Source organism: Lycorma delicatula, chromosome 2, assembly GCF_047948215.1.
Source record: "Lycorma delicatula isolate Av1 chromosome 2, ASM4794821v1, whole genome shotgun sequence".
Classification (NCBI taxonomy): Eukaryota; Metazoa; Arthropoda; class Insecta; order Hemiptera; family Fulgoridae; genus Lycorma; species Lycorma delicatula.
The window spans coordinates 91,474,945-91,497,486 of record NC_134456.1 but is presented as its reverse complement, the minus strand read 5'-3'; the positions used below and the strand labels follow the sequence as shown (position 1 = coordinate 91,497,486).

Below are 22,542 nucleotides of genomic sequence, written 5' to 3'. Positions count from 1 at the left end.
AGTGATTTATCAAAGTATAATCCTGGGGGAAAAATAGTATTAAATTTTGAAAATAATAAACCTTTCCCATACTGTATCGAATGATCAGATTTTATCCAGTTATTTTTATTAAAATTATTCACGTGCTATTGAATCCGGAGTTTATATATATATATATATATATTTTTAATCCGCTTTTCATTTAGTTTAACCCGATATCCTGTTTGCTGAAAATGATGTCAACCGTCCACTAAAGCTGTTATACATCAAATATTAACATTCTTGACGGAGATAAATCGTTTCATATCTATTTCATGAAAATAGTACTGCTTCACGGGGATTATAGGTCTAGTAACGTATACAACGTAAACCTATTACCTTCCCGTGTTGGGTAAAAATTAAAAACCAGTTTAATTCTAATATAAAATAGTCAATAATAACCTTTCTACTCGTGAAAAGTAATTCGAAAATTACATTTTATTTTCTTTGTCAATTGTACACCGTCTAATTAATTAGATTTGATATCAATAATTAACCTATTGGATTTAAAATCATTATATCCTGTATGTACAACGAAACATTTTTATTTTTCCGGAATAGATAAGTTTTATTTAATGCCTTTTTTTAGAATACAATTTTATTTATTATCTGGCCTTTATAACATTCACATGTGAACCATGTTTTCTCGTACAATAAATAACTTTTTTTTAATTTTATTTTATTTAATCTCTGATCATCGATTACAAAGAGAAAAATAGTATACTGAATTTGTTCAATTCAATATACTTATAATAAATGTTAGTTAATTTAACTTAAAAAGAGTATTTCTAAAAATAAAAAGGAATACACAGTAAAATTTCCCAAACTAAATTAAATAGAAATTCAGATTTAAAGATAAATGAATTTACTCACATCAGCCCTCTACATTGAACCCTTCTATAGTTATACACTCGTTGCAGCGCCGGAGGAGCCTGTCAATCGCTACTTTGTGGGATCCCCTTCAACTGCTATGTGCAAGCCCTTCGGATGGCCGGAACGTCGTCGAAAAAGCGGCCTGTCATTTTCAACTTGAGTTTCGGAAACAAAAAATAGTCTGCTGGAGCAAGTCGGGTGAGTTTTGGTCGTGGGAGGGGGGTGGGAAACGGTGATTTAATTTTCAGCGTAATAACGTGTTAAAACTGTTGCCATGTGTGCCGGGCATTGTCGTGCAAGAATCCAACTGCCCGGATCCCGGTACTCAGGCCGGAATCGATGAATGCGACGCATCAGGCGTTTCATTACTTCCAAATAGAATTTAGAATTCACAGTTTGACGTGTAGGGACAGTCTGACAAGTTGCGCGCGCACTTTCGCAACGTTTTCGTCGTGAACAGCTGTTGACGGTCTTTCCGCTTCGATCATCATCATCCAACGACTTTCTACCACCTTTAAACCGCTTTCATCACGTGTATGCTGTAGTACGAGATGCGGCTTAATCACCGAATACTTGCTGTATCATAGAATAAGTTTCAACAAAGATTTTTGAAGTCGAACACAAAATTTTATCGCGTTTCTCTGTTCCATGTCGCGAGCTCGCACCAGGTCACATGAACACAACCTACGCGGCCGAATGTAACTCGTGACTGGAGGGAGGGACGAAACGTGGTAAAACTTTGTACACATTCATCAGACATCGTACTACATAGTTTCTTGGTTGTCCGAGAGATGGCGCTACTTGTATCAACTACAGAAATTTAGTTCGGGAACTTTTCAGACATACTCTGTATATAATTTAATTACAGAAATGTATTTGCAGACATTTTTCAAAGATCAGTTTTATTAATTTATATGGTATTTTCTCAAATAAAACAGTTTATTCAGTAATACTTGATTGTTGAGCCGCCCGAAATCCAGTATTTCAATAATCATATATATAAATAAAAATGTTTGTTTTTCGCGTATGCGTTCCCTATACCATTCATCCGATTGGGATGAAATTTTCTTGAGTTGTGCGCACGCCCGCGAGGGTTTCTGAATTATTTTGAACCCGCTAGGTGGCGCTGGAGTCGAAATATTTCAAGAAATTATACTGATAGTTCGATTTGGCTCATATTCAGAATATATATTAGTTACGTGAAAAGAAATATTTTTGGAATGAAATGGAACTCTAGGTGACGCTGGGAATCGAGATATTTCGGGAAATTATACATATGGTCAGATTTGGTTCATATTCAGAATATGTATTAGTTACGTGAAAAAAAATATTTTTGCGAAAAAGGGAAAGAGGTAATTAGGGGAAGGGGTGATGATGGGAAAAGGGGAAGAGGGCAAGGTTGAATTTTTTGTTGTTGCGTAATGTTCAGTTTTTTATCCAACTTTCATTTGTGTTCATTTAATATATATATATATATATATATATATATATACACTCAAATCGCAACAACAGCGAAGCACTGTCAGGTCAGCTAGTATATTTATACAAAGGAACACGTAGTGAATGATTCATACTCGACGACCAGCAAAAACTACTCAAGATAAATTTATAAAAATTTGTATACACGTTATTTTACGGTATAAGTGCACACTAAGAAAGGGATTTTTTTAAATCCGAATTTAAAGGTTTAAAAAAAAATAATACAACTTATTATTTTTATTTTTTTTTAATTTCTCAGTAACGAATGTAGATATCAACTTGATTTTAGATGTGTGTAATCTTTTTGTGAATACTTAAAAAGAAATTTCTAGATTTTTGAAATTCCATCATCAAAGAAGTGAAAAAAAGGTAAAAATATTTTGAACAATGATTGAAAATTTTCCCCACTTCTAATTATAATAAACGAGATATTTTCTAGATTGGGGCTTGCAAATACTCTTCAGAAAACTATATAAATACCGTTTCGGGTTTTTTGAATTTCAATTTATTTTTTTAAGGAGGGTGACGGTATACGGCGCGGCACGGATCATCCAACGTAACCACTGTCACTGTTAATGTATGTGCGACGCGACTGGCGGCACCTGCTTCCCGTTACTTAAAAAACATAAAAAAAGAATGTTTTAAAAATAAGAAACGAAGTACGATCAAATCGTGGTGTTTGTCGAATAAGCTAAAAATCGGGGAAAAAATATTTTTATCCGTACGAAGAACGGGTAATTAGCTATAAGTAATATTTTTAAGAAGGAGGCCGACTGACTATTTTGAAACGCGCAGTCTTTTGATCACTCAAAGGGTCCTGTGCTGACCAAATCGTTCCTCTGAAAAAATTTCAATACACTGATATTTTTTCATAAATTAAACAGGGTTCCACTATTTTTTTTCGCTATTATTCTCACAAGTATGAATTTAATGAACACAGGGCGGTTTAAGGGACAGAACCCTCTTACCGAACGGGAACCGCAAGTAACCACAAAGCGCGGGCAAAGCCGCGCGAGGATGTTAGTATGTAATATACATATATAATTATACATATGCAGAGTATTTCTAATATGGTGGGCTGGCTATACTTTTTCGGATTCTACTTGTAAAACTAAACAAAATACGTCGTTAAAAATGGCAATTTCTTCTTCGTTCTCCCCCCAATCCGTCATTTTGTTATTTATACATAAAAATGTATATCTCAAGTTCGAATAGAGGAATCAGATTAATATTTTGTAAGCGACTTGGTAATAGTTATAAAATTAGCAAAAAATCAGGACTTAAATACCTTCGCAAATTACAAAATGGCGGTCAGGCGTATTTTTCAATCCGTTATATCTCCATAAAAATAAGTTTTATCAAAACTTAGAAAATTATTATTATAATTATTACTTAATTATAAGAGAAATTAGATGAGGAAATTTATATGAGATAATTATTATATGAAGAAAATAATTATACTAGAAAACAATTACTTAATTTGATACCAATTTACAATAAATAAAAACAATTATTATTTAATCGACCTGAACGTAATGTGGAGGACATGAAAACAGACACAAAATTACAACTTCAATTTTCTGCCACAACTCGGCTATTTGTAAACCGATTTAAAAAAATAAAATGACATTTTGTTGAAAATAAAAGACTTAATATTTTAGCAAATATATGGCGACAATCTTGTTTTTTCTTGACTCATTTGATAACTAAATCAAATTTTCTGATAAAATTAGCAATTTTAATCAGAAACCACGATAATAAAAAACAATATGGCAGCCATATCGTTTTAGGCCTACTTTTTGCAATAGGTCTGTCGTTCGTAGTCAGATTTTTACGACTAAGGTGATGTTTTGTTCACAAAAAAAATGCTTCATAATTTTTATAATACATCAGAATTTGATAATTCTAATAATTCCCAAGATATTTAAGTTTGAAAAATTGAAACGACCGCCATTTTGAAATTTGATAACGAAGAGTATCGTTTTTTTTCTATTAAAAAATGTTAATTTAAAATAAAGTACAAAATTTTATTGCATTATCTCTAACCGTTCTTGGAAAATAATTTTTTTCTTAAAAAACAAAATGGCGAACAGACAGAAAAATATGCGTTTTCGGACTTATTGTTCATTGGACATTTTTTCTTCAGTATGTTAAATCACTTAATAGAGTTTGGCCTCACCTTTAAAAGACACCTGTATATGAATAATACACACTTGCCTAAGCCTAATACTATCGATTATGTGAACCCCCATCATTCACCATTCAAGTAATGAAAAGGTTCATTACTTTTATGTAATAATGACGTGTGTATGAAATTAGTGGTATTAATCACGATGCATAATATAGCAAATAATTAATTAAATTTAAGATATATTTGTAATTAACTTAGATTCATTTAGCTAACTACGAGTAATATTATTTTGTGGAATATATTGTAATATCTTTTTTTTTCTGATTTCAGTGGAAGCCGTTTAGGGGTGATCCCGTGGCTTTGTGGTAAATTATTTGAATTATAAGTTTTTTTATTTATTAATTATTTATTAGAATGTAATGTAAGATATTAAGATATTTTTAAGAAATTAATTGTGGATTCCGGGGCCTTACCTTTTACGTTGATGAAAATAAAAATAAATATTTTCTTTAGTCAAAGTAGGATAATTCGACTAAAATTATCATTAAAAAACCATTACACCTACTGTTCGCATTGTATAAAATTCTATATTAGTAGTAGCGTAGAGTTATATTCATTTTACGATTTAGGCTCCGAGTTTGACGAAATTAAGATATAAATTATTTAAATTCAACCACACCTCGATTGCACGGAAACCCGAGTAGCATGATGTTACTTCCATTAGTTCAAAAATTAGAAATTGATAAATCCGTGATAACAGGAGAAAAACACTATCGTTTAAAAACAGAAATGCTATTTACTGGAAACTAACATTCCATCCATGGAGTCGCTGCTGTTACAATGTCAGCAACAAAGAGTAACGCAAATAAAAGATAATTGAATGGTTGCTGATACAAACAGAAATTAGTTTTAGAATTACGAACCTCCTTATAATAACTTTCAAGCACATTCTTCTACAATTTAGGTAATTAGTTATTCTAAAATAATAAAACAGCAAGATTCCGTAATCCCGTAAGGTTCCGTAATCCCAGGATTACGGAACCAACCCACCGGGTTGGTCTAGTGGTTAACGCGTCTTTCCAAATCAGCTGATTTGGAAGTCGAGAGTTACAGCGTTCAAGTCCTAGTAAAGCCAGTTATTTTTACACGGATTTGAATACTAGATCGTGTATACCGGTGTTCTTTGGTGGTTGGGTTTCAATTAACCATATACCTCATGAATGGTCCAACTGAGAATGTACAAGACTACACTTCATTTACACTCATACATATCATCCTCATTCATCCTCTAAAGAATTATCTAAACGGTAGTTACCGGAGGCTAAACAGGAAAAAGAAAGAAAAGGATTACGGAACCATTTTAACGGTTGTAAAAGGTTACACCAAGATTACCGTTATAACGCAGCTTCAGAAAATCGTATTTTGGGATAAATTCTTTGGCATCGAACAATTATATTTGTATTATTTTATTTCGACGAAGACGAAATGACAGGAAGAATAGGAACTAGAAGGCAAGAAAGGCAGGGATGTCACTACCACTGTTTTATATATATATATATGGAAGAAATAATTAAATACTTTACGAAAGGAAAAAAAAACAGGATTAAAAATCGGGAAAAGAAGAATAAAATATATACGTTTTGCTGATGACGTAGAGGTACTGGCGGAGAGTCCAACGCGGAGAGCTCAGAGATAATGCTCCAAAAGCGGTTCAAGAAATAAAAATGAAATGCTCGACGACTAAAATGAAGCTTGCGAAAGTCAAGTTATGAAGATCAATAAAAAAAAGACAAAATGTACGGTATTAGGTGGAAAGGAAAACAGGATTGAAATTAAGATAGGAAATGAACTTTTAGGGCAGATGAAGAAATTTCAGTAGTTAGGGAGTTTTATAACTGATGACCTGACTTGCACAGTAGAAATTAAAACAAGATCAAGAAGTAAGCAGGAATTTAATAAGAAAGGGGAAGACTGCCGTATGGAAAGTTATAGTTAGCGTAAAGGAAAAGATTAATAAAATGTTTAATTTCGAGTTTGATGCTGCTCTATGGAGTAGAAACATGGACGAAGATAAAGGCACATATAAAAACGATTGGGGCTTTTGAGGCGTGGCGCAGAATCATAAATATCAGATGGCAAGACCATGTAGAAAATGAAGAAGTACTATGGAGAGGACAGGAAAATATTAAATATGATTGAATGCAGGAAAAGGAACTGGCTACGACATATTATGAGAAGAAGATGTTTTTTAGTGGATGCGATAGAAGGCTTGGGATGGAAAAGGTTTCAAATGATGGCTGGGATTATGGAAAAAGGAAAATATGCGAAAACAAAGAGGTCAGCAAAGGATAGAACAAGATGAAGAGCAAAAGCCGTGACAGGATCTGGCCTGATGGCAGAACACTATGAATGAATGGTTTTACTATAACAGAATAGTAAAAGAATTGACAGAAATATTAACTTTTTTTTTATTGGAAAACAGACGTGTTCCACTATTACTCTTGAAATTAATTAATAATTTATTATTTTTAATCGACCGTGTACAATATTTTTAATGATGCTCCTAGCTAGAAAATAAATTTACTTTTGCCTAAAATAATTTTTTACGTAATATAATTTATAACTCTTGTAACATAATTATAATATATTCTATATTATAATTAATATATATTTATATTACAATTATTATATATAATTATAAGTATTATATATAATACTTTCTTTGAATGGGAATAGTTGGAAAATTGGATTTAAAGATATTGAAGCGATAGAAATGTAATACCAAAGCAATTTGTTATATGAGACTTTAAGAAATAATACAGCATCGGATTTTTTAAGAGAGGTAACCAATTTTAATGGGGAAAAAGGAATAATAAACAAAGTAATACAAATAAGTTGTGTTACAGCACATTTACAACGAGTGGATATGAAAGATTAAACAAGCAATGACACTATATGATACGTCGAACATTGTTGTACATGAAAAAGTATAAACAAGTTAGTGCTTCACTACAGACTGTATCTATTCTTAGTTTCTTATAGTTAACATAATACCCTCATATTAAAAATTGTTAATTCGGTTTGAACAATTTTCAATAGTCAAAATAAAGCAGCCTTGAAGACAAATCTTTTTCTATAGTGTAACCTGTATATTATAAAATTAAGTATACGTTTAAATTTAAACTGGAAATCATTTACATTAATGATACGTTAAATATTTTTTTTTTTTTACCGTTGTGACACCTTTAACATAAATCTTATATTAATAATATTTTTAATTCAATTTTTATTCATTTTTATTATTGTGATCGCGGAAAATTTCGGTTTTCAGATTTCAACGAAATATCCATTTTTACCATCCCTGAATCCATTTTTACTACTTTCGGCGTGACGTCTGTACGTACGTATGTATCTCGCATAACTCAAAAAACGATTAGCCGTAGGATGTTAAAATTTTGGATTTAGAACTGTTGTAAAATCTAGTTGTGCACCACCCCTTTTCATTGCAATCGGCTGAACCAAAAGTGTCCAAAAAAAAAAACGCCTAAAGTCCGAAAAACATTTGGACTTCTTTACTTAACTGCAGTAATAAGCCCTCATTGAGAGCTTTTCAACGAAGAAGATTTCATCTCTGTTTTTTTTTTTTTTTTTAATTAAATATATTGATATATTAAAATTATTAATAGTTCCATCATAAAAAAATTTTACGATGAATAATCAATAGCAACAAAAAAAAAGAAAAAATATCAGAAGTTTTTAATGGAATAAAATTTGATGTACATTTCATAGGCGTACAAGGAAATCGTGTGTTGTACACATCAGATTTTTTTTATAAAAGCATCATTATCAGTTCATAGTAATGTAAAAAAATAATTTAAAATTGTTCAAAATTGCCAACTTAATTGATAACTAATAGAATAACTCAAATTAATTAAAAAACTTTATTAAACTGGACTATTTTAAAGTAAAATATTATTACAAATTAAATTTATTAAAACCGGTGTTTCAGAATATTATAATTACATTATAAGACAAGGAAAGCTATTGTATAAGATTTATTTTATAATAATATTATGTATTATTTTATTTACCACTCACTGTCTTTTTCATAGTGTTATTTTTAACAAAAGAAATTTTTCTAAAAATATATAATTATTTTTGTATTTTAATATTTTGATAAGAATATTGAATTTCATAATCTGTATTACGAGTTTACCAAACAAATGTTAAACTTCCTGGATAAATATAGTATTATCATTTTCTTTGTAACATAATGCTTCATAAATAAAGGGTTCTTTAGCGTTTTTGCTATCCACGCCGTCATTAACATTATAAAATTAATCAAAATATTACGTCTTATAAACTTTTATGTTTGTTTCTGTAGAAATATTTAAAAAAAAAAATAATATTATAAATATGTATTTATAAAGTTTTAAAGTATTTTAAAGTTTAAAGTTTTTTAAAGTATTAGTCCAAAATACATGTAATCAAACTTATTAAAAAATTGTAAGCATTTTTTTTTTATATATATTCTTATAATATTTTTTCTGTTTTCCTAATATGTCTTATCTTTTAAAATGAATATGAGAGACGTTGAAATTCCATCTCCGAGGTATTATTGACATGTTCCATGCGTCAAGCTATGAACACGCCGCGTATATTTGATTTTGGACGAATTCAATTTATGGCAGTTCTAAATTCATAAAACCATGAAAAATAATCTTTTAGTTGTTCAATAGACAGAGTTTGAGAATTTTTTGAAAAAATCCACTATTTTGATTTTGATATAAGGTGTTACTCTTACTCCAAATAGTGACGACGGAAAGTTCTGACTGGGTCGATTCAGACATTTTTCCCTAATGTGTACGTTGCTATCTGTTCAACTAGTGAACGATGAGCAACTCCTCCCCGCCCGGGCCAATGAGTTGAAGATGATATGCATGACAAGTAAATAAGGTGTAGTCTTGTGCAAAGACTGAACATTCCTGAAACGTACGGTTAATTGAACCGTAACCACTAAAGTACACCGGTATCCACTGTCTAGTATTCACATCCATATAAAAGCAATTGACGTTTACTAGGATTTGAACCTCAGAACCTTCAACTTCGAAAATCACCTGTTAAACAAGTAGCAAGCTAACTATTATCAACCCGGTGGCTCAAGTTATATTTAATTTTTATTTATTATTAAAATTATAAATATTAAGATAATTTTTTTTTAAATATTTGTTATTTCAAATATACATTTATCATTGAAATTATGTAAGATTAAATTGTTTTTCTATAATTTTAAGTTTTATTTCAGCGTTTCATGCTACTTACTGTGACGGGGGGCTATAGGACTATTTCACATGAGACAATTCTAGCTATCGCGGGTGTTAAACCGATCGACATTCTTGCGTCAGAATGTTACGTTACGATATGAAGAAGTCGGGTGAACTGACTGCACAATGTATTCAAGAAATAGAGCAGGAAGATTTTGGTATTTGTCAGGACAGGTAGGATGAGACGGCAGATGGGCGTTATACGCACGGTCTCTTTCCAAACGTAAGGGTGTTGAGAGTCGCATGGATCTCTCCGAACCGGTATACGAATCAGTTCCTTTCGGCAGGCTGGTTCGATTTGGCTTGACTGACGGGGGTTAGTATCCTCAATGCTTAGTATGGGATGTTACTTATCATGTTCTGTACGCCTGATCAAAATATGAGTTTATGTGTGCAGAAGTGGTAAGGGAGTTTGAGGGTATTGGTTCGAGTCTGGATCTGCAGGCTAACTGGAAATAATATGTAATAAGATTTAAGGTTTTTAGCGCTCGAAAAAACTGAAAAGGGTGTTTAGTGTAGAATAGTAGTCTGGGTGGCTAGGGACCCGTTTGGGTATTTTTTCAATTAGTAGGCGCATTTGACAATTGTCCGGTTGTTGTTGTGAGCTGATCGGTAATTTTAGTTGCTTTAGTATAAAAATATTTTTATAATATAAAAATTGTTTCCGAACAATTTTTGAAGGCAGGAGATTAATGTTCTGTTATACCTTAATTTGTGAATTTTTATCGGTTACCAGTTTTGATTCGATGTAGTTGAGTTTGAAAAATATTTTTTTTTAGTTGATGCGTTTTAACACCGATAGAAATGTCTTTCGAGGTATTTGCTTCGCTCTTATTCGGATATTGGGCGTAATGATGACTGAAACATGAAATAGATATTGAGAATTTGGAAAATGACCTCCGGTAAAGTCTGGAGACCAAGATCGTCGTCACAAGGCGATTGGTTTTCTCCTGCGGGGGTCAGGATGGATGGCACTAAATTCTGAATAAAGTTAAAGAAGGAGGAAGGGTAGTTTTCACCATTTTTAAGTTTTTACCTTTTTTTATAGTGGTAAAAACTAAAAAAAATTTGAGTTTTACTACAATAAAAGTACTTATTAAATTATTTAAAATTACGAAATTTTAACCGGACGTATGAGCGGGGATATTAAATATTATCAATACAAATTTTGCTTCATCATGAAAATCCACTGAAAAAATTTTGAAATTTCGGAGAAACATTTGGGTGTATATATCCCAATGTGGCCTGATATTCGACCTCACCGAACTTGAAGTATCGTGGTAATCATATTAATAAACTTTATTCCTTAGTTCTCTTGAATAACATTGCATCAAATTTGCGTCGTATTATTAAATATTATTCCAATAAATAAACTTTTAACCTCAAAAAACAAGAATACTGAATGTAATCAGTACTTAAAATATCAACTTTAAATTTCAATTTTGAAGATCCAACTAGCTAGCATTAATTTAAATGAAAGAGGGAATTTCTAAAGATATGGATTTTATGCAACCCTGATTTGAGAAATAACATTTTTATTTATTTTTTTATAATTTCTGATGATTTAGCTGTTTTTTAAGTTGAGGCTGTTATTAAAATCGTTTTATATGAGGTAGCTGTGAAACAAATGAAACCAAAATTCTTCTACTAAACTTTATTTCAGATACTCTAAATACAGAATAAAAACTTTGATAATAATAACTTTGATCAAGGGGTCATCTGGGACCCAAACGTGTTTATTAAGAATTTTTTATCACTTATACAATTAATAAAGTTTTAAGATAATAAGGTAATTTGATCTAGGGTCAAATCGAACCAAATTTTTTGACCGGATCTTCTTCGTAATTTTATTTTAAATATTGCTTAATTAAATCAATAACGATTAGAAATCCCACGGCGGTGTACTTGAAATAAACTATTTTTAACGATAAAGCCGGGAAAAGTTTGCAACACTTGCAAGCTTTTTTTGTTTAATTATTCTATTTGATTGAAACAATTATTTATTGCCGTTATTCTTAAGATTACTACACACAAGTACTTGATTATTTCAACAATTTAAGAATTTTTTTTTTCAATAAAATATAAATCTAATAGTAAAATGTTTGCTTTTTTGTACGAAGTATTGTGATCGCGAAAAATTACGGTTTCCAGATTTCAACGGCAATATTCATTTTGACCATCCCTGAATCCACTTTGACTAGTTTCAGTGTGACGTAAGTACATATGTATCTCGCGTAACTCAAAAACGATTAGCAATAGGATATTGAAATTTTGAATTTATAAGTGTTATAAAATCTATTTGTGTACCTCCCCTTCTCATTGCAATCGGCTGAACCGAAAATGTCCAAAAAAAAGGCACAAAATTAAAAAAAAAATATTTCTAAACTGCAGTAATAAGCCTTTATTGAGAGTTTTTCAACGATATAACACAAGTGACACTTATTTTTATTGGTTCCATAGTCATAGCAAAATAAAATTTGAATTAATGAAATATTTGGATCTTATAAGGGGAAGGCACATCGGTACGAATCAAACTTCATCTCCTTTTCTTTTTAATTTAAATATATTGATTTACTAACCTTTGATTGTAAAAAAAATTTACGATAATTATTCAATAACAAAAAAAAAAAAAAAAAACGAAAAAGTAACAGAAGATATTAATGAAATAACATTTTATGTACTTCTCATTTAAAAAAAAATCGCTTTCGGCACGCCGGAAGGCGGAGGTAGATTTCACCGGTGCTAAGTAGGGGATAAAAAAGATTTCCAACTGTAAGTTAAGAAAAACTTCAAATTTACTCAATACGACCATGGTTGCATGTGAAAAAAAGTTTCACATATTTAGCATACGACAAGTCCCATCTTCGTACAATTCTAGCTACATATTGGTCATCCCTTGCCGTAAGGATTGGTCATATCAAAAATTTTTTCAGATAAAAGTTAGTAATGTTTAGAGGATAACGATCACTTATAACAGATTCTATACTCTGCCTATTCAGGGAGGTATGGTTTTTTGTCTTCGAAACCCCATTTTTTCAACTCCCTGGGCCAATGGTTGGTAATATCAAAAAAATTTACTCAGATATGTTTTATGTCTTTATCCAAAGAATAGTAAGAACTTTAAACGAATTCGATATTTTACCTAATAAGAAAGTTATAGCGATATTTTGTTTTTTCGACAAAGCCTCTCCTTTTCACCCCTGTGGTCCAATTTTGCCCATTAATGAACTCGACAGATATTTTGAGTCGTTATATTTTATGTATCAATTTGAAAGTGACTGGTACAAAATTTCGGCACTTATCGTATCCACAAGAAAATGAAATATATACATACATAAACTTTTGAACTGACGGTGGTTTTGGGGTCGGGTGATGTGAAACGCGAAGATATATTGAAATTTTCCGACGTCGAATCATTGTACCCATTACAATAGGTAACTATAGGTTCTTATGAAATCGACCTAAAATGTGTATGTGTAATATAATAGGCAAGTGGAAGTCATCTGGTGTCCACATCAGATATTTCGTTTTAGTTATATCAGATAATGAATTTTTATTTCATAATCAGCTACATTTTTAAAGGATTTTCTGAACGTCAGAACTTGTTTTTAAACGTAAATTATTGCACTTATGTTTACAATACATAACTTTTATTAAATTATTAAAAATATTCGTTAAACTTTCATTGTTAATAAAACAATACATAATATATCCGTGTAATATAATAACCGTATAACGTTTCCAGCCTCCTTTCACCAATCGCGTTGTTTCCAACGATTTTGTCTGTTTTCTGAAGAGGTTGATTCATGATGAGCGGCAAAGTGAATGGTATGCTATAATCAATAATAAACTTTGTCCAGATAAGAACACTGTGGAAATTCTCACTGTGTCATTGTGAAGCTCCTCATGCAGAAATAACAGGCGAGAGGGAGGTTATTATTTTCCGTTTGCAAATAAGGGCACACTATGCTCACTCATGGATATCTGATCGACTCAAACAAATGCAACCGTTTGTGCTCGCAACGCCTGCCCACTAACAGTGCACCATAATATCCTTGTGGATTGTTTCGTTACGCGGCATTGCGTCGCAAGATTAAACTACGGGCTGATATGCGAAATAGTTTGGGAAAAAATGAAACAGTATTATCTAATCTTTCTCTATTTCTCAGGGCCGTCGGTTTATAATCAGATATTTGAATATTCAGTGTAGTTTTCAGCTATTTATACCATTTGGCAATTTTATGATCTTGATCTAGAGTATTGATGTAATACTTGACAATATTTTAATAAATCAATTGTAATCGTTGGATTTATTTCGCATTTTGGGTTTTTTAGATTTTAATTTAATGACTTCCTTGTACTTCTTACAAGGAAGTATTGTAATCGCGAAAACTTTCGGATTTTAGATGTCAATGGAAATATCCATTTTGACCATCCCTGAGTCCTTTTGACTAGTTTCGGCGTGACGTCTGTACCTACGTACATACGTATGTATCTCTCATAACTAAAAAACGATTAGCCGTAGGATGTTGAAATTTTGGATTTAGGACTGTTGTAACATCTGGTTGTGCGCCTTCCCTTTTGATTGCAATCACCTGGACCAAAAGTGTCCAAAAAAGCCCAAAATCAAAAAAAAAAAAATTGGATTTTTTACTTTCCCTTAACCAGCCCTCATTGATAGATTTATAACGATATATCATAAATGGTATTTATTTTCATTGGTTCCAGAGTTATAGCCAAATAAAATTTTAATTAATGAAATATTTGGATCTTACAACGGAAAGACTCATCGGTTCGAATCAAACTTCACTCCTTTTTTTAAATTTTAATATATTGATTTATTAATAATTACTAACCTCTTGATAGTAAAAAAAAATTTACGATAAATAATAACAATAAAAAAATTAAAAAATGAAAAAATCGGAAGTTATTAATGAAATAAAATTTTATGTACTTTTAAAAATGTGCATATGTAATTTAATAGGCGTACAAGGAAGTGGTGTTCACATTAGTTTTTTTTTTTTAATATTTATTTACGTATTATATAAATATCTTGTCCGGGCGCTGATAATGACACTTCGTTGTACACCCAGGGAAAAAATAAAGCATAATTGTAATTGGAAGATCTAACTAGCACTAAAAATCTTTATTAAGTTCAAACACGTCGTTAATTCAATAATTATGAAACTGGTAAAATAATATTAATTAAAGTTAAAAACAAATAAAAACTGTTTTAAAAGAATCATTTCATTTACTTTATAACAGAATGAAGCGAGTTTTATCTAAAAATAGCCCATCTAATGCAAAAAAAATAAGACACCGCATTTTAACAAATCGATCGTGGAAACAAAGATGTCAAGCTGAGACAAAACTTCTTCACGTCTTATGTAGTTATAGATTACGATTCTAACCTTATCTCAGTCGCAGATTTTTCGGGATAACATATTTCCTGTTGAAAATAGGATTGCTATATTGAAAATGGTACGAGTTCCGAAGAACAGCCATCAATATTTTCACATAATAACATTCAACCTTGTTTGCAGGCATTCACATTTTACGCATAAAATTATATTTAAAGAAAATATATTTCGCTCTCTCTTCAGTCGTTTGGATAAAACCGTGTTATAAAACACGTACTTCAAATATTGGGAAATTCAATTTACACAAAATTTAAAGTACACACAATTATATAAACACTTATTTTGGATAAATATTATGTTTAAGTTTATTAACAAACGTAATATTAAATGACTGAAGTACTTTGTTGGCATTTCAATAAATACATTTTTGCCTGTAAAATTTAATTAAAAACAAAAATATTTTAATAATTGAATTTTATTAAAAATTAATTAAGCGATAAAATTAATTTTACTAATAAATAATAATATTAATTAAAAATTATTAAATATTTAGGTTTACATAAAATATTATCAAACGAGATTTTTTAATTCTACCTAAACACTGTTAAAGCGTAAACTAAAATGATAAGAGCTGCGTAATACGAAAGTCAATATTAATAATATTTTATCAACAGTATGAAATTTCTTTAAGTATCATTAATATTTTAGTCTAGAAACTAAATAGAAGAATTAAGGCAAAAGTTATCTGATTTTTCAATAAATATAGCTTTACACGTATTATATATATTTTTACACGTATTACTACTATATACATTTCTTTCTCTCATCGATGAATAATTCTTTTTCTCATTCCATCAATGAGGAATGCTGAAGGAAATGTTTCCTTCATCCACGACCTCAGTGCGTCCATCAGTTCATATTATTCTTGGAGAAATGAAGCCTCTTAATACCGCTCCTTAATTATGGAAAGAGGTGAAAATCGTAGGCCCCAAACCCGGTTAAGTATGAAGGATGTAGAATAGGTTCAAATTTCAACTTCACAAGAGCCTCGGCTCTTGCACGTGATGCGTTTGGGCGAGCAGTATAGTTAAAATAGAAATATAAAAAAATAATTGGCTCAAAGATTATCGAACACGACACATACATCTCCTAAGGTGTTTACAACCTGTATGTATGGCACAGAATTTTACAGTCAACCCGGCTTCCTGGTATTCAGTGAAACGAGTTTGCATACCCAGAACACTGTCAAGAGATTTTTTTGCACAGGGATGGGTTTTTAATTATTTTTATTGTGACCAATCATAGTGCCGGTATTCCATGCTTAGACATTTTGCTTTGGGTCGGAACAGTGCATCTGAGTTTCGACTCCTGCACCAGCAACATTGAAAAGTAAGTCCCTTGCCACGACAACGTTTCAGAACTTGTTCACAACATTCTTTTTCGTTGTTTTTTTTCTGAGTGCGTGGCACCCACCGCGAAAGGTTTTAATGGTAGCTGTGTAATAACGTGTCCAACTCGTTCTTTCGAATGCCTATTGGGTTGTTGAGTAATGCGATGATAATTTTAAATAGTTTCATTATTCCACAATCTTCGCTTTATTACCTTTTACCGCACGAAATTTTTTTAACCGTTTACAAACCTTGTTTCGATAACATTTTCCGTTCATAATAAACGGGTTTTAGACGACGATAAATTTCAATAGCGTATACTTCTACAGCTGTTAAAAAATAATCACTGTAAGTTATTTTAGATGCGTTGACATAACAAGCGTACTCGACTAAATAATAGTGACTAACAGAAAATTACGGGGTGAAGTGCATGTTTTGGATGAATAGCAGTAGAGGAATGAAACCACATACAAGATATAGGACTTACCGCTTTGTGTGACATTTTTTTTCTGCCGTTATATTCCAGTGTGCATTATATTTCAGCATCCCTCGTAAATATACGCTCCAATAAAAAAAAAGTTGCCCTTTAGTAACCTTGAAAACGTACTAAATCGAAAGTAAAACAGTACTGAACATTTTCTTTTCGCCTTAAACTATTACGTTATCAATTTATATCTAAAATGTATTTTTTTTCGCAATAAATTATTAACTGAAAAAATTATAAAAAGAAATATTGACATATATATATTTCAGTTTTATATAAATCATTACGAAGATAAAGAATATATTTCTATATGAGTAACTATTATAGATTAAGTATTATGATAAAACTCACGTACAAAACACTTGTTACAACCCACGTAAACACACGTGACTATGTAAACAGTAATGTGGATTAGATTGATAGTAAAACCTACCTATACAGTAGGCATAAGTAAAACCCATCAATACAGTAGGCATAAGTAAACATATATAGAATGAAGAGATAAAAATAAATAACAATATTAAGTCTATTATTAGTATACTTTTAACATTAAACTACGCTGAGTAAATTAATATAGTTAGTTGTTATTTTTATAACATTGTTTTTAAATGTTATAAAAATAATTCCTATCTTTTAAATTGTTTTCTTTTTACTTCCTTGTACGAAGTAAAGAAAGTACTGTAACCGCGAAAAATTTCCGTTTTCAGTTTTCAACAGAAATATCCATTTTGACCATACCTGAATTCATTTTGACTAGTTTCGGCGTGACGTCTGCACGTACGTATGTATCTCGCATAACTCGAAAACGATTAGCCGTAGGATGTCGAAATTTTGGATTTATGAGTGTTTTAACATCTAGTTGTGCACCTCCCCTTTTGATTGCAATCGACTGAACCAAAAGTGTCTAAAGAAAAGCACAAAATCCAAAAATTCGGATTTTGAATTTTTTCTTAACTGTAGTAATAAGCCCTCATTCAAAGCTTTTCAACAAAGGGAAGTCCCCTTTGTTGAAAAGCTCTCCTTTTTCTAATTTAAATATAGTGATTTATTAATAATTATTATTAACCCCAGAGTGTAAACAAATTTGTACGATAAATAATTCATTATAACAATGAAAAATATATATATATAAAGTATCAGAAGTTATTAATAAAATAAAATTTTATGTATTTTCATAAAAAAAAAGTGTATATGTAATTTAATAAGCGTACAAGGAAGTCATGTAGTGCCCTACATCAGATTTTTTTAATTATTTGTTTTTATCAGTTAATTATTTTCTTCTATTATTTTGGTTATTTTTCGATATATATATATACGATTTATATTTAATATACATATATTTAATTTCTATTTTCTTTTTTTTTAATGAAAATATTTTACAGTTACTAGTTTTTTTTTCTTTTTATAAGTGGTAAATATCTAAAAAAAGTAAAAAACAAACAAAACATTAGTAAGCGTAAATTATAACAGTTAATATTTATACTAATCACAATCATTTATTCAAATTTTACTAAATCGTAAAACTTTTGTAGTTAAACTTTCATTATTGAGTAAAAAAATCAGTATGTAGATCTAAACCTTAAAAAAAGGGGTCTCAAAGAAAATCATACCTATTTCTTTTAAAATTTTCTGAAATTCCAATATTTATTTTAACATTTGTGCTATACGTATGTGAAATTTATTACGTGATAAAACACGTTAAAAAAAAATTTGACGCGTGTAAAAAAACACGTATTAAAAAAACTTTTAACGTACGAGTTAAACATTTTTGCCAATCTTTTTCTTAAAAAATATTTGAGGAGAGATTGGCAAGATGTTTTATTTTGAGTGTTATCCTTTACGGTGCAGAAACGTGGACTTTAAAAAAGGAAGACAAACGACGAATTGAGGCGTTTTAGATATGGGTGTGGCGTCGTAAAATGATAAACGTCTGTTGGCAGGATAGAGTAACAAATGAGGAGGTGTTGAAACGAGTAGCACGGGAGAGGAATACGTTAAATACCAGTTTAGACAGGAAAACTGGTTAGGACACTGTATGAAAGAAATTGCTTACTAATTGATGCAGTTGAAGGATTGTTAAATAAAAAGAAAAGAAGGGGAAGAAAAAGACTTCAGTTGATTGATGGGGTTGTGGAAACAGGAAAATATCCGGAAATAAAAACACCTGCACAGGACAGGAACAAGTAGAGTGCAGCCATGGCAACACCTGCCCCGTTGGCAAAACACAATGGATGAAAGAAGTTAAAGATTATTTTTTTTAACTGTTCCAGTGAGAGTGCTTCCAGCGTTATTTCCAACGACATTACCTTTATACATAAATTTGAATTTATGAACGTGTTTTTGATTCTTTCAACGGATGTTCCCTTAAAATCTAAAACGGCTGAGCCTACCTGAATTATTCTTTGACATTATTTATAAGCTAAACTGAAACGTTTTATCATATATCTACCCAGATAACACATTATTAGATGAGCAATTAAAACTAGACAGACTATATAATGATTTACAGTTTAATTTTTCGTATTTTCCTTTCACTAAAGAAACCTTGAAATATTTCTAATTAAACGTATGAGATATCGACGTGGCTTTCATAAGTAAAAGTAAGAAATTGATCAACAATTTTATTTTTTTTACTTAATCTATCAATATTATATAAATTAATTTCTAGATATCACAGGTCGGGTAAAAAAAATTAGTTAAATCTTTTTTTAGTAGGTAGACAAGCAATATAATATTTTTTAGTTCGAATTGCTTATATGATATATTTACAATAAAATCAAACCTGTTGTTTTGTTTGCTTTGAACACCCTTAATAGAACGTTAAATTTATCAGTTACTATTAAATACTAATCTCACGTACAAAACACTTGTTACAACCTACTGTATTAGTGTGCCACTATCAAACGCTCTAACAAGTGTTTTGTTAAAACACTTAAAAAACCACTATTATGCTAGTTGATTAAGGCGGTTAGAAGTAGAATCTTGACAACTCCATTAAAAGTGGCAGTAAAAGGAGAAAACAAGCGATGAAGAAGAAGGATTTAGTTAATAGATAAAAGTAAAGATTGAAAACTACAAGGGAAGGAAGAAGAAGACTTGGAACAAGGATATACAGACACAGCATCTTGTCTAAGGACCTGTTGCCAGGCAGAAGATAATGATGATGCCTACGTATGCCCGTCTGAAGCGTAATATCATCTCTTGAGCTTCCCTCAAAAAGTCAGTAAAAATATTCAAAATACAAAAGTGGACTCTCCGATTATTTTTTGGCACCTATAAATATGATTTAAGTACACCGATGCACAAAAAATTAAGCATTTTAATTTATACAATATTTATAAATATGCAATCTTTGTTAAAAAGAATAGTCATTTATTCTTGAAAAAATAACAATATCCACCTCTATCAAACAAGACATCAGAAATTTTGTGGTGTAACTTAACACAACACTTACGATTACAAGAAAGAACCTTATTATGATTCCGATTTCCCATTTTTAACAAATACCCAATCATTTACAGGATCTTCCCAGATATTTCTTTAAAATAAAACTACAAGATTTTCTTTTAAAGAAACAACAATATTACTCTGTCGATAAATTTTTGTAGAATATTAATTAAAAGGAGTTTTGGAATTTTCTGCGTCACCTTTAACGTGTTGTTCTTAACTATTTTCCTCCCATTATATATATATATATAACGGGACTGTTATATATAATATATTTTGTTATATGCAGAAATTTTTCTTCGTTTATCTGATTTGTTCAAGTCGCTTTGTTTTTTGTTTTTTTTTTTAAGAAAATTGAGTTGTTTTGGTTTGTTACGGAAAGCTTGAAAAAGTATTATTTTTTTCATTTAAGTTTTCGAATAATTTTTTTCAAATTGTATGTGAAACATCACGCATTAAATATAATTTTAAAAACTCAAAAATAATAAATGAAAAACAATAAATTTAATAACGATGAGTCAAAATTAATATCATTAAATCGTCTACTTAAACTACATATCTAAAAGAAATCTACACTAGAATCATTAGACGAATTTAATCCAAAAAAAAATCATAAAAATAAAACTATTTGGTGCGCCTGAATATATATATATTATACATCTATTTAAAAACTCTTGCGCAGAACTTCGCAAGAAGATCTACTTTTTGTTTCTCAGCCCTCACTACTTCGCAGTAAGAAACGCGCTGATTTTCAGTGTACAACCCACTACGTATGTTGGATTAACGATTAGACCCTATACACAAGGAACAGGTCTAAAATCACTCACCATAGGGACTCACAGTTTAAGCGCGTATTAAAAATACACCAATACGAATTCAATATAACCTCAAATTGAGGTCATGTTACCTGTTTCAACCTGGGCGTAACTGAAGAATGACTCAACCAGTTTTCATCAAATTTTCACACTATTTATCATATCTAAATTTCAGTGAAACTATACGTAGGCCCATATATACATACATTACCTACCTTTTTGTAGTTCTGCTCATCTAAGTAGATATAAAACACGTGAAATATATTGAAATACATAAATGCATATCTTACCTAATTAACGTACGTTAATTTTTTTCTCACAATCTTATAAATCAGCTGGGTTTCTTTCTTAAAACTCTTATCTGATTAAATTCTTCAAGCGTCGCCTACGATCAATCTGAAACACTGTAATAATACAAATTTTTGTGAATATTGCTGATATTTTTGTTGCTTATTTTACATTTTATACGTGAAAATAGAATACCCTAGCTAAACGAATATCTTCCAAAATGATTGAATAGCATGCATCACAGAAAATAATTTCTCAGTTAAACCGCGTCATTTGCTTGAATCCATACCTACCGACCTGCTTCCTGTTAGGTACGAATCATTATTACACCTTCAAATTATAGATGGAAATTAACTGCAAACAGACGACTGAATCAAAATTACTAAGTCCTATACTGATTTTACTTATTTTTTTAAATTCTTGTTTTTTTATGTTAAAAAATCTGATGCGGACACCATATCCACGTACGCCTATTAAATTACATATATAAATTTATATGAATTTATAATTTCATATATAAATTTACGTATAATTTTATTTCATTAATAACTTCCAATATTTTATCTTTTTTTTTTTTTCAATTATTTTTTATTGTAAAAATTTGTTTACTGTAGGTTAATAATTATTAATAAATCAATAATTTAAATTTTAAAAAAAGGAGATAAAGTTGGATTTGAACCGATGTGCCTTCCTCTTGTAAGAACCAAGTATTTCATTAATTAACATTTTATTTGGCTCTAACTCTGGAACAAATGAAAGTAAGTACCACATGATATATCGTTGAAAAGTTCTCAATGAGGGCTTATTACTGCAGTAAAGAAAAAATTCAAAATTCAATTTTTTTTTGGATTTTGGACTTTTTTATTATCATCTTTTAGTTCATTAATCCTGTGATATTGTCGGACAGTATTCTCCCAAAGTCGTAGTTAATCATC

At 30.4% G+C, this 22,542-nt stretch overlaps 1 protein-coding gene across 1 annotated transcript in view; it reads left to right on the top strand.

Moving 5' to 3' along the window:
- The first annotated feature begins 4,858 nt into the window (after positions 1-4,858).
- The window catches only part of LOC142319904 (adenylate cyclase type 6-like), a 325,853-nt gene continuing 308,169 nt past the window's right edge, over positions 4,859-22,542 (top strand). Inside the window, exon 1 of the mRNA XM_075357577.1 lies at positions 4,859-4,866. The gene's annotated coding sequence lies outside the window, so the exon portion shown is untranslated. The remainder of the gene's footprint in view (positions 4,867-22,542) is intronic.